This window comes from Plodia interpunctella, chromosome 13 (assembly GCF_027563975.2).
Source record: "Plodia interpunctella isolate USDA-ARS_2022_Savannah chromosome 13, ilPloInte3.2, whole genome shotgun sequence".
NCBI classification, from domain to species: domain Eukaryota; kingdom Metazoa; phylum Arthropoda; class Insecta; order Lepidoptera; family Pyralidae; genus Plodia; species Plodia interpunctella.
In genome coordinates this window covers 1,296,140-1,309,926 of record NC_071306.1, presented here as the reverse complement: position 1 = coordinate 1,309,926, position 13,787 = coordinate 1,296,140, and the positions used below count along the sequence as shown (strand labels likewise).

The following is a 13,787-nucleotide window of genomic DNA, read 5'->3' as shown; positions in this document are numbered from 1 at the left end:
GACGTAAAATCATACAAAATTATTCTATATATTAAATAAATAAATATGTGTAGATAATTCACACAGACTGAGCTAGCCCCAAAGTAAGTTCGAGACTTGTGTTATGGGATACTAACTCAACGATACTATATTTTATAAATACACAAAGATAAATATATACAGAAGAACGAAAAACGACTTCCCATCTTTTTTTTTTACCATAATTTGACATTGATTTCTTCGTATACAGATTTTTGCTACAGTACAAAAGTGCAATAATATCACGCTGTACACCTTTATTGTCCATGGAACTCCACAGACAAGAACGGCGTTCATATTTTACATGTAAAAATTGCAAGCAACGCGTTGTACAGTCAGCTAAACACCTCGATTCATATAACGTTTCCATTTGTGAGATTACGCAGACCAAAGGCCGCAGTTTCCGAGGTCTATTCTTTGACAAACAGACGGTCAAGTTTAGCTTATAAAGCTTAGGGTTTGCGCTGTTGACATGTCTGTTCAAGTGCAAGGTTTGCGGTTGTTTTCGTTTTGTTTATTCGTAACTAGATGTGGCTCGGGACTTCGCTCCCATGGGAATTTTGAGATAAAATGTATGCCTATAGCAGTCGTGGATAATGTACCTTTCTAATGGTGAAAAAATTTTGGAAATCGGTTCGGTAGTTTCTGAGATTACCAGCCTCAAACATACGATTATCTCTTTGTCATAATAGTAGAGATTCTTTCTTTTCGAGTGTGTTAATTGCTAGCACCGGTGTCTGATTTTGTTCAAGTCGCCTAAAGGCATCTGACATGACCTTTACGACTACCAGAAAAATATGTACCTACATTAATTAAAATTAATACAATAATCGTCCTATATGTGGCAATTGAAAAGCAGTAAATAATTAATGTGGGCATTACATACCAACACATCAAATCTGTTCAATTAATCGCTATTACGTTGCAATAGAGCACGTATTCCCTAATTCGACGGTCATATTTAGCTTGCAAAATTAAAAACGTCCGCTATTAGTTAACCTCCAAAATCGAATATGTTGTTAAAGATTACAGGTCTATTTTAATTGGTGGTTTGTGACCCAGCCGTGACCCCCGAAATAGGCTTCTTGCGTGCCAGTGTTAATAGACTAGTAAAGGGGGTTTGACTCGCTCAAAGTTCACATTGTTCCAGTGACTTGAGCGAGATTATCTACCACAGAAATATTTAGTTATTGATTACTGTCATGTTTACACGATAATGTAATGTGCGTGTAGTCTGAGAGCCCACTTCTTGAAATTCACATAAAATTATGCTTGGGATTTAAGTGAACATTCTAAAAAAATTGTGAAAGTTGGAATTGGATTTTGTGAAAGCCAAATAAGCGTGTGAAGTTGTTTTACGAAAGGCCCTCAGTCCTCACAGTGTCGTCTGAGGGAATGTACACGAAAAAGTTGTTTATATAAAATACAAGACGATAATGATTAATGAGCAAAATGTCTCGGTTTTTATTTTACTCAAAATGGATGAACAAAGCATGACAAACTTTAATGAACTTTACAAAAAGCCTCTTCTTTTTTCATTTTCCTTTCGCGGGTCTACTGGAAGGGAATGTATATAGAAAGAAGTAGTACCTTTGTACTTACGTTTCCTATAAGTAAGTTTTATATTAACACTGTTTTATGTGTACATAAATAAATAAATAAAAATAAAAGTACAGCGCTATACAAAAAGAATATCTAGACAAACATAGTTTGCATCAAGACATTCATAGACAGAAATATTATGATATAAAATTGTACAGGGGTTTAATTATATTCATACTAGCTTTTGCCCGCGGCTTCGCCCGCGTTAATTTCTCTGCGAAAGCATAACAGAAACTTTTTTCTTATAAATTTTTATCCTAATTATAGTAAATGCGGGATTGCTTTTTGGAAAAAAATACTAGCCTATGTGAAAGCAGAACAAACATAGAGACTTTCGCATTTGTAATATTAAGTATGAAATTAAGGATTATAGCATAATACCTAGTAATGGTACTAATTATATTACGGGCCGCAAGCAGGTTTCCTTATAAATATTTTCCGTTATCACTGTGCTTTAGTTGTAGGACTTGTCCCTAAACTTGTGTGAACCACTTGTACCAGTGTGAACCAATAAGTATGAATATCGTTAATGTTGAGATTAAAAACATATGGGAAATTATTTTAGTACAGTTAAAGCCTGTCGCGTGCACATATAAATTAGAAATCGGATTTTGTGCAATGGCCCGCTAGGATTTCGTTGTTTATTGGCCAAGTTTCGGCCACGACAGTGGCGTAGCTACTTAGCTAGATATCCAATGGCCCTGGGTCATAAAACAAATTAGGGCTCAATTAAACTACTTCAAATCGTCTCTGTGCTTGTTTTGTTTCTAATTCGACGTACTCCATATCGACGTAATCCAGATTATCAATAAAAGTAAAAAAATAATAATTTAGTTGTGTTTAAATACTAGGTGATATGTTTACTAGTTCAATTATTAGTTTGTATGGAAGAGTCTGAGTGGTCCCCTGTGTTTGGGGGCTCTGGGACCCGGTCCCGTCTAGCCTTTCGCTAGTTACGCCACTACTTCGTGCAAGGAAATGCTTCATTTTGCATATAATTGCATTTACTCATTTTAGTTTGTGAGATGTTTTGTATGTAATAGATTAGTATTGTAAGTGCCTTTATTGTCGGTTACAAACATTATATAATTGCAGGGCTCAAATTTTTGAGTGCAGCTTTGCGATTTCGTAAAACTCGAAAGTCACATCACATCACTCATCACATCACTCCACATCACTCATACTTGTCAAATAATTTTCACTTCTCCTGGCCATCATGCTTTGAAAGTGTGGTCGCGATAATTAATTTTTTTTTTCATATATACTAAAAGATTAGGTATATATTATAATTACTAGTTCTTACCCAAGGCTCTGCTTGCTTCAAATTTGGTAATATCGCGTCTTTTAATGAACGCGACAGCGCTTTTTCATCAAACTTATTTTACACATATCTATCATTTATTTAATTTACTACAAAGATTGTTTTTACCAAATTTCAGCATTTTATCTTGAAAATTGTATTAAGTCCCATAGTATCTTTCACTCCGCTTTAGAAATAGTTAATTTTCAGAAAAAATTGAAAAACACATATTCATTAAATTGTTGTAAACAACCACAATCCAAATTTTCAAGTCACTAACTTCAACGGTGTTAGAACTTTCATATAAAAGTTTTTCACCGTTGCTGTACGTTGTCTGTCAGTCACGTCAGCCAGCTAGTCACTCAGTAACGGAAGAGTTTTATATATTTATATTGATATATAAGATTATTATATAATTAACAAGAACAATGTTACAAAATACAATGCTTGTTGTTTATTATGTAACGGACTAATTAATGAAAGTTTACAGAATTGTATCCATTTTCGTAAAAACGTGTACAGAAATCGTAACTAATATTATAAATGCGAAATTAAGTTTGTTACCTCATCACGCTCTATCTATTTAACCAATCTTCTTGAAATTTTGCATACATGTATTTTGAAGTATGGAGAAGGACATAGAGTACCTTTCATCTCGGGTAAATTTACGCGGGCGAAGCCACGGGCAAAACGCTAGCGTATAATAATGAATTAATTTGTCATTATTTGATAATGTAACCCCACAATTGAGATTATTTTACTTAAAACTTTTAGCAATAATTATAATTAATTAAAACATTGGAGATTTATTGATTGTAGAATACATATTTTGAAATAACGAAAATATCATTTTTGGATTTTATAATTCTAGGCTCTGTCTACCCCGTGAGGGAAGCAGATGTGGTGTGTATGTATGTATTACTATAAGCTTTTGACGTATATCTTTAGTCTGTCCAGAAAGCTCATTTATGAGCTCCCATCAAAGTTTTACGATACTTAGGCTCAACCACGCTGTAAACCTGTGGATTTGTTTTATGAACCTTGTTTATAGTCCAGGAGCTTGCGTTAAAGTTCACACCAAACTTTAAAGATTGACTTCGAAGTAGTTGTTATTTCAAGCTATTAAAATGCATAAAATAATAAATAAAATAAGTATATTTCAATCGCTAACCAATAAATTGATACATAATAAACATGTCAACCGCTCTTAACAAATCTTCATAATCGTATTTCTCATGGCTGAGGGTCGTAGTCATTAAGTGGAATTAAACACACACAACAACTTTCTTGGCAATATTAATGGAGTGGTTTGCCATTGCCTTCTCCATTTCACACACAAGTTAATAAACAACCAGTGTGCAGGTTTCCTCACGATGTTTTCCTTCACCGGAAGCAAGTGGTGGTCGATTAAAACGACTATACATGAGTCAGACTGGTATACAAACTCATGTGGCACGAGTAGGATTCGAACCTGGGACCTTTCGATTCACAGGCGAGCGGAGCGTCTTAACCATTACACCACCAACGCTTCTTCTTTATAAATAGCATTGTATAAATCAATTCAAATCTATCACATACATGTGCAAACGCATTCAATGTTAACGTTTTGATGCGAAGTATTTTCAATAATTACTATTATTAATAAATATAGAGATATAAATCACTCCATTAGGTACTAATGCCAAGAAAGTTGTTGTGTGTGTTTCATTCCACTTAATGACCACGACCCTCAGCCATGAGGAATACGACTATGAAGAAGAAGATAGTATAAGTAATTTAATTGTAACGATTTGTTACAGAGCCTCTGTGTCGGGCTTTCTGTGGCATTTTAAGTTATAATTTACTGTAACAAAAATAAACTAAAATTCAAACTTGAAATACAAGGTACCAAATAAACAATAAATTGTTATTTATTGAATTGCAATTTTTATATTCAATACGAAATACATTTTTCCATACATAAATACAATAAAAGCTGTTTTGTCATAAGACGACAACGTAATGCTACGATATTACGAGCGTCTCCAAACATTTCTTTCAAAATTCATTCTTGGCAAAAAAACATCTTTTTCAATCAATCATGAACAGCTTATTTGCCGGCTTGATAAGTGCTGGTTCTTAATTGACCGAGCGAGCGATGCGAGCGAATTCTACAAATCAACTAGGAGCAAAAATTCATTTTTTTTGTATGTATATATGTTTGTAACGCGATAACTTTCGAACCGTTGGTCTGATTTTGATGAAATTTAAAAGGTATGTAGGATCTGTCAATAGAATTATTAAGTTCGTGGGGCATCGAAATCGGTTAAGTAGTTTTTGAAATATTCACAATTTTGTAAATACTCACCAAAATTCATGTGTTCGTGAAGTCTAAGTTCGTGGCGAACAACTTTATATTAATTGATGTCAATTTTTTTATTGAACTTGAAACATACAGGTCAAAAGGATTATTATCTGTCTACAAAATGTAATATACTTAGTACATTGTACTAGCTTGTGCCCGCAGCTTCGCCCGCGTAAAAGATACCCTATGTCCTTCTCCATAGTTCAAACTACACGTATGAAAAATTTCAAGAAGATTGGTTGAGTAGATAGAGCGTGAAGAGGTAACAAACAAACTTTCACGAACACGATGATCAAATTTTAGTACATGTAAATTTAGATATTTTGTTCTCATTAAAGTGTAATTTAAAACGCTTTTCGACATGTGTCATATAGTTTTGTGTTTTTGTCACATGGAAAATAGTGTCTGATTTGACATTTGACTTGACAGCAGTACCCTATTATCCACGAAGTTTAAAGGCTACTGTAGTAATACCCCTATTTACACCGATCATTAGTTTATATTACCAGAGAAATAGTTTTATTTTAATCATAAACTATAAAACATAAGAATCCGGAGTTCAAAATTAAACTCCGTTCATTGCAAGGAACCACTCACATTCGTAAATTTCCCGAGATATAGGGTGGGGCCATAGACATACAACTAACTAGATACCAAATCATACATCGTTCATTCGAACGAAAAGGTTTGTTTTAGTTGTCAAATTCAAATCATTTATTCAGAAATTAGACCTTCACAGGCACTATTTCTCGTTAATTTTTATATTTATAGTTATTTCTCAAGCTACAAGCTACTTGTGAAGATTTGAAATTGGTTTGTTGTTGCTATTTACCAGGTTTACATTTGATGTTTTTGCTGTTCAAATTTAATTTTGTTAAAATAATAAATAAAATGGGGACTTTAAAGAATAGCTCTCCAGTTTAAAAAAAAAAACAATTTTGAGAAAAACAACTAAATAAACACCAAATATTTGTTAAGTTATTATAGTTAATAACTGAAATTATTATGTTTGTAGCTTTTGGTCTTCTCAATTAATAATAACAACTAATGCTTTCTCTTTTAAGAACTGAATTATTACCGTGTCGTCAAGTGTACAATATTTTTGAGGCAGAAAAGTATTTAAACAATAATATTCAATTTATGTTCAACAATAACCAGGTCACAACAGTTGAGCCGAGTTAGAATTAGTCAAACTACTTATTATATACAAATATTTTAAAAAAAGGATCACGAATTCTTAACTACACCATATCGTGTTAACAACACGGGAAATAAGTCGCTGTGTCTAGTGTTATGTACATCTAAGAAAATAAAATAGTTAAAAGCAAGTTAAATAACACTTACACATACCGTGATAAACTAACGTAACTTAAGTACTACAGCGGTTTTATATCTTACCAACGGACATATATTTTCACTAGCTATATAGTCTGGCTTCGCATGTTGGTGTGATAAACTGTCTAAGCTATATTAATCTTGACTTTAAAAGTTGGTACTCAATTTTTGCATGATTAAATAAAAAAATTAGGAATTAGGTCACTATTGCTATACTTTTAAAAATGGCTGTTCATATCTTTACCACAAATGAATTAATTTAATTAATTAATAATTTAAATACAACAAAATTTCTTGTATAGATCATTGTTTCGGGATAATATATCCCAGAAATTCACTAATCAGTTAATAAAGCTAATTCTGTCTTTGCTAAAATTTGAAAAATTATAATGACAGCGCGGCCGCATCGTTCGAAACGCTCTGAGAAACACGCATATATTAATACTAGCGTTTGCCCGCGGCTTCTGCCGCGTGATTTTCCCTTCGGTGAAATATTTAGACTCTTTTAACTAATCTGGTTTCTCCATACAAACTTTGAACCCCCTTTTTACCCCCTTAGTGGACGAATTTTGAAAAATCGTTGAACGTTGAAAAAACGGAGCGGTTTGGGCTGTGCGTTGATATGTCAGTCATTCAGTGTTTTCTGTTATATACATATATAGATGGATATAATGCTTTATAAAACAGGATAATTCATCTGATTTTGTAACAAAACTAGGACGTGCCAATAGGTTATTGTGTAATCCAACCTGATTCTTTCTTTTAAAATAGACAATTGATTTCGGCTCTGATAGTTGGCAGCGAACTGTTTTACGTGATATGGGCTATGAATATCATGTCATAACTGGGTTCGTAGCATACGAAGTAGGTATGTTTTGTATGTTATTTTTACATGACTGCCAAAATAGGAATCGGTCTGTCATTCTCGGGATGGGTGACCAAAACGAATTCTCTTGAGCTACACCGCGCTTCGAATTATAATAGATTTTGTATTCGCTAAAATCCATCAATCTACATATGAGTATAATCTACATGGTGGGACATTAAAATGAGTAATTGCACTCGTCCAAAAGCTCCATACTAAATGATACTAAAACGTGACGTCACGATAGAGTAACATCTTAGGGAAAAAAGCTATGTTTGTTCTACAGCTACCGCAAATAGTGTATATGGTGATGACTTCTTTATAAAAGTTGTTACAAAATTTTTACGATGGTTGAGTTTGATTTAATAATTTCACTATTGTTTACAATGGACTTTCCCACTGTATTTAAATGTTCGTATAATGATCTAGCTGCATTAGGTATAACAGTCTATGAATTTGAATTATCTATGAATTATCACAATGATCTTATATATATATATATATATATATATATATATATATATTATCTAAAGTATACATACCTATGTATTCTATTGTACCTACTTCTTAATAAAAGTTGTTACAAAATTAGTAGTTTATCACGATGGTCGAGTTTAATTTAATAATTTCATTATTTTTTATATTGGACTTTCCCACTGTCTTTAAAAGTTCGTATAATGCTCCAGCTGTATTGTATTGTACAGTCTATGAATTGTCACAATGATCTGTGATATATCTATTTTATTTAAAGTATACATATGTTTTCTATTGTATACCAAAATAAAGTGATAACTACATATAGGTAGATTGTAAAAAATATTTTTTTCAATTTTCTGACTTTTTGTGGTATTAATTATTTACGGTTTTCATCGTAAAAACTAATTCCCAAACATCTCCCTTCTCCCAAAGCTTTAAACACTGCGGAGGCTAACGAACTTGTGTTTCCACATCATGTTAATATGTGTGCATTTAGGGTGAGTTGCATTGTCAAATTTAACGTTGATTTTAACCGGTGCGCAGCTGACATTTAGACAAAACAACGTACTTTGCGCACGTTTAAAGTTATAACGGTGCAACCAACCCTAATTAATATTTACTTAGTGATTTGTTTATTTTTAACTTGATAAGATTCGATTTAGGTACTTATTTCTATGCATTTTTAGACATGCGTTAATTATATAGATAAATTCATTTAATTTTTGTTTTGACTAAAACTAATTAATGAGAATTATTTTTTACCGAAAATGAAATGTAAATAATAAATTTTAGTTTTGAATAAGCGTTCTAACTGAATATGAGTTTTGACTGTAACTGAACTAAGAGAACAAACAAAAAAATTAAAAATCACAGACGATTTTTGACATTGCATGCATTTTTGTGAAATAGCATTCATTTTTTTTCAAAATTTTAATATCTTTTTCTAAATATTAATAATTTTTTTGTTACTACAACAACAACAATATATTTTAACAATAAGTATTGTAATTTTCTTCAGACAGTTTTCAACAAACAAGTCATTTTTCTGGACGAACGAACGAACGGTATCGATCCATACAAAACAACTTATTTATTAATATACCTAAACAGATGCCTAAGTATGTACATATATATTACCTAAATATATACATATATATTTTGACTTTATCATTATATTCTTACCTGTTAATTTAATAGATTTTCTTGGGTTTGTCACTTTCACTATCTAACTGACGCAAGTAAATAAACAGCATAGTTTCATATCATTTCATGTATATAACGATAAGTCACAGATTATATGATAAGGACTATCAAAGATACGTGAATTGCAATGTTCGATGGGAAAATGTACATTTTAGTTGGCAGTTTCATTATATTTCTTTAGACTGTAATCGGCTAAAATTATTTTTTTATCACCTCTCGCTAAAAGGAAAAGTTAGATTATATGTTATCTGTGTGTGCGCTGCAGGAATTAAACTTGTTTATTTTGTACACGTGAAATATTTCAGTTTAAGGTGATTAAGTAATCCAATTTTTCTCATTCAGTCACTGAATTATAAGTAATTATTTAATGATATTATATGTATTTTACAGATTCTGTTCTATTTTACTTTATTATCTAAAGTCTAACTTAAACAAAGTGTCTAAAAATAACCTTAAAATACGTTTTCTTTTCAAGGAAATAAATTTGACGTCAAGGCATTCAAGACTTAAGTGAAGCCTCTAACAATAGTCCATATTTCGGCCGTGAAACGAAACACAACTGTCATTCCTATTTAATAACGTTTCCAATCGGATTAATGGAATATATTTTCCTTTGCTAGCTAGCACAAGCAAAACCGACTGAACAATTCGTAGTAAGGACAATTGAACGAACGTGTGTTTAATAACCGGTCTGTAACACGTGGAAAAAAACTGAAAAGGATACCGAATATTACATAGATAAATACCTTTAATTCCGCTGTGAAGTCACGTGAATGGGGACATAATTATTAGCCACGTGTTGGGAGTAAACAAATCGAATTAAGTAGTATATGATGGCGGTAGACTGGAATACTGTGCGGTGGTACACGCGCGTACTGGGCGCGGCGCGGCGCGCGACTGTTAGGCGTCGAGCGATGTTGCCAAATACTGAAAGAAATTGCCCTAAGCTTTCCGTGAAACACCCCTAAGCAACCCTAAACGTGTATCTGACTATGAAAATAAAAGATTACCAGATAACGCGGTGATCTAGTTAAGCTTGGTGCATATCAATAAATATATTCGTATTACAGTTTTTATTAAATACTTTTGGTTTTGTCAAACTTGTGATTCATTAAAATATTATGGCCCCGAAACATCTGAGTCGCATGTTTCCGCCCTAAATTAGGGGTGGAAAGCGAAAAGTTAGCAACACTGGCGGCTGGCGTTGGCGCTTGCGTGGGTCGATGGGCTGACTCGGTCAGTGGGCCGTGGGCTTGGGACTCCGAAAACAAGACTTTTAGTCTTTGTCTCAAAGGGGCAGACGATAAGGCGCCGGAGCACCAAAATTAGGCCTGCACCTGTGGATTTTTGGGAAGTTTCGATTATTGGTAATTTATATTAGTTAAAAAGTCAATTAGGTTTTTATGACAAACATTGTGTATGCTATTGCTTACTTGCCACTAGTTGGCGATAGGCAGTCGTAATAAAAGCCACGTCAGAGGCCTTTAGGCGACTAACACCAGTGCTAGCAATACCTAGCACACTGGATATATGAATTATGAACAACCATGTAATGAAACTGCTATTTAAGATAAGTTAATTAAGGTATCGAAAATGAAAAGTTTATGGAAAATAAAATTATTTATTTAGACCAAAAATAAAGGCACTGTTACTCGTAATATATTCTGGTATATAGAACCTCCAAATTACATTAAATCCATGTTGTCATACCTTAATGAAACACCTTCCTTCTTAATATTGGGATTTAAACTATAACCTCAGTCATACCAGCAATATAAACCTATCTTATCGGAGCTGTTCCCCGTTACTTCCTCAGCAGTACAGCATCAAAGCCCAGTATCCGATTGTTTCCCTTCCTCTCGAATAACTCGATCAATCTTTTGTCTCCTTATTTTGCACTCGTCCAATAGCGCACATACCTACTTTATGACATCAAGCCAGCACTTTTTACTTTGGCCCTTTCTGCCAGGTACAAGCGGAATCAACATTGAAAAAAGTTTACTTCCTATATGTAACTTTGCACTCGACTAGAAATAAATACATAAATAAATATATTAGGCCAAATCACACAGATGGAGCTAGCCCCAAAGTAAGTTCGAGACTTGTGTTATGGGATACTAACTCAACGATACTATATTTTATAACAACATATGTATATAGATAAACATCCAAGACCCAGACCAATCAGAATAACATTATTTTCCATCATGACCCGCCCGGGAATCGAACCCTCTCGGTTCAGAGGCAAGCACTTTACTCTGCGTCTATGGGATTATGTATCTAGCGATAAGATAAATTATAAAATATATTACATTTGCAAAACATGTAATTTTAGTTTTTAGCTATGTACGAGTAAGTCCCACAGCTGGGAAAAACCCTAACCCTACATCTCCCGCGCATTTCTGTTTTTGCTGTAAATTGATAAATAACCCTTGTGCCTTTAAAAAATGCCTTTTCTTGTCTTTTTTATATAATTATATATCAATTAATTAGGGACAAAAGAGGTCTACATTTTATCATGCAAAGAAATTAACCTATGTTATTATTTTCAACATTTAATCAATTCGAAATTCTCAGGCTTCTTCATGGTCTTCTTCTTCTTCATAGTCGTATTACTCATGGCTGAGGGTTGTGGTTGTTACGTGGAATGAAACCCACACAACAACTTTCTTGGCATTGTTAATGGAGTGGTTTGCCATTCCCTTCTCCATTTCACACAAGTTAATAAGAATCAACCAGTATGCAGGTTACGATGTTTTCCTTCACCGGAAGCAAGTGGTGGACGATGAAAACTACTATATTATATACTATACATGACTCAGATTGGTATACAAACTCATATGGCACGAGTAGGATTCAAACCTGGGACCTTTCGATCCACAGGCAGGCGTCTTAACCATTACACACGCACCATGAAGAATCATGGTAAATCGTGGTAAAGTCGATTCACAATTTGAAATAAACAAACTTAGATTGCAATCAAAATGATACTATTTACATACCTTAATACTTAATTCAGTAGACAATTTCTTTAATTTCCGAAACACGGGCGGTTACAAGACTTTGTGTAATAAACTTGCATAACACCACAGAATTTTATTTAAGACTAATAGAAGTGTTACTTTCTATTTTTAAAATGAAAATGTCTGACTCTCTAATTTGACTTTTCTCACTATAAACAAAAGTAAACCGAAAAATAGGACGAATAGGATAGGATAATATTGTTATTCTTACATGATACTTGATCTTACATGATTACTTGATATCTCTAAAATTCATTGTAGCCTGTATACGAATATGTTTACCATTGAAACACATATTGAAAATTGAGTCTACACGAGTAAGACATACATATATTACCGGCCCTAAAATTTAAAAAGAATTTATTTCAAAAGCAACTCAGGTGCTTACTGATTGATAATATTATTATAATTTGAACGATTTTTTTAATTATAGACTCAGATTAAAATTTAGTTAATTTAGTTACTTTTATTTATTAGATTTTGATAGCATGCTCTCCATTTAAATTTGCATACGGTGCAACCCGTCGACGGTGAAACATGTGGGATTTAGTTTTTCTTTTAACACCACATTGTAAAAAAAGTGTGAACTCATGTTTTAGCAAATAAATAATTTTTGTCTTTAAAATGAGGCCTATCCATCTTCTTCATAGTCGTATTCCTCATGGCTGAGGGTCGTGGTCATTACGTGGAATTAAACACACATAACAACTTTCATGGCATTAGTAATGGAGTGGTTTGCCATTGCCTTCTCCATTTCACACACAAGTTAATAATCAACCAGTGTGCAGGTTTCCTCACGGTGTTTTCCTTCACCGGAAGCAAGTGGTGGTCGATGAAATGTATATACATGAGTCAGATTGGTATACAAACTCATGTGGCACGAGTAGGATTCAAACCTGGGACCTTTCACAGGCGGGCGTCTTAACCATTACACCAACACCGCTCCATATCCTTAAATATCGTAAGAAGCGACTAAAAAGTTATAATAGTAAATGTCACTCATGTGGCGAGTCATAAAATTACAGTTGTAACTTCAAATTTTTTTTTTGTTCACGCGGATTCTAAACTTCATAACATCACATCCAAGAATGCGAAGGGATACATACGAGGATGTTACTAAACATGTATAAAACAATGTGTGAGAAACGAGAACTTTATTTGCATTAGCATATAATATAATATAAAAATAACACATCAATGCCACTTCTATAGTTTTATAATTTTAAATTCGGTGCTATGCACAAACTTAATAAGGCAGCCAATTTAAAAAGGCCACAGTTGTTCCCGTCGCATATTCCTATACGGCTCGCTGCATTTACCAAAGAAATCTCTGGGAAAAACAAAAGTGGCTAAATTCATTCCGTTATAAAGCTTTAATTTTTATAAGGAGTTGTTAGCGGAATTTGTATATTATTACTAGCTGCAGCCCTGAGCTCTCGGAGCTCGGGATAAAGATTACCCTTTATGCTATTCAGGTTATTTTCGTATACCAAATATCATCGAAATCCGTTTTTCCGTGTTTATACTCCAATTATAGGTATATCAAATCCGTCCGTGAAATTTTAAGTAGTTTTTGCATTATCAGCTTTTGTCCGCGTGAATATCCCACGGCAAAAATTA

General features: G+C 33.3%; 1 protein-coding gene across 5 annotated transcripts in view; it reads right to left on the bottom strand.

Annotated features, from left to right (window-relative positions):
* Camta (Calmodulin-binding transcription activator) overlaps positions 1-10,048 on the bottom strand; it is a 182,078-nt gene extending 172,030 nt beyond the window's left edge. For all 5 annotated transcript variants that reach the window (XM_053754066.1, XM_053754064.1, XM_053754067.1 and 2 more), the window contains exon 1: positions 9,891-10,048. The gene's annotated coding sequence lies outside the window, so the exon portion shown is untranslated. The remainder of the gene's footprint in view (positions 1-9,890) is intronic.
* Positions 10,049-13,787: the final 3,739 nt, after the last annotated feature.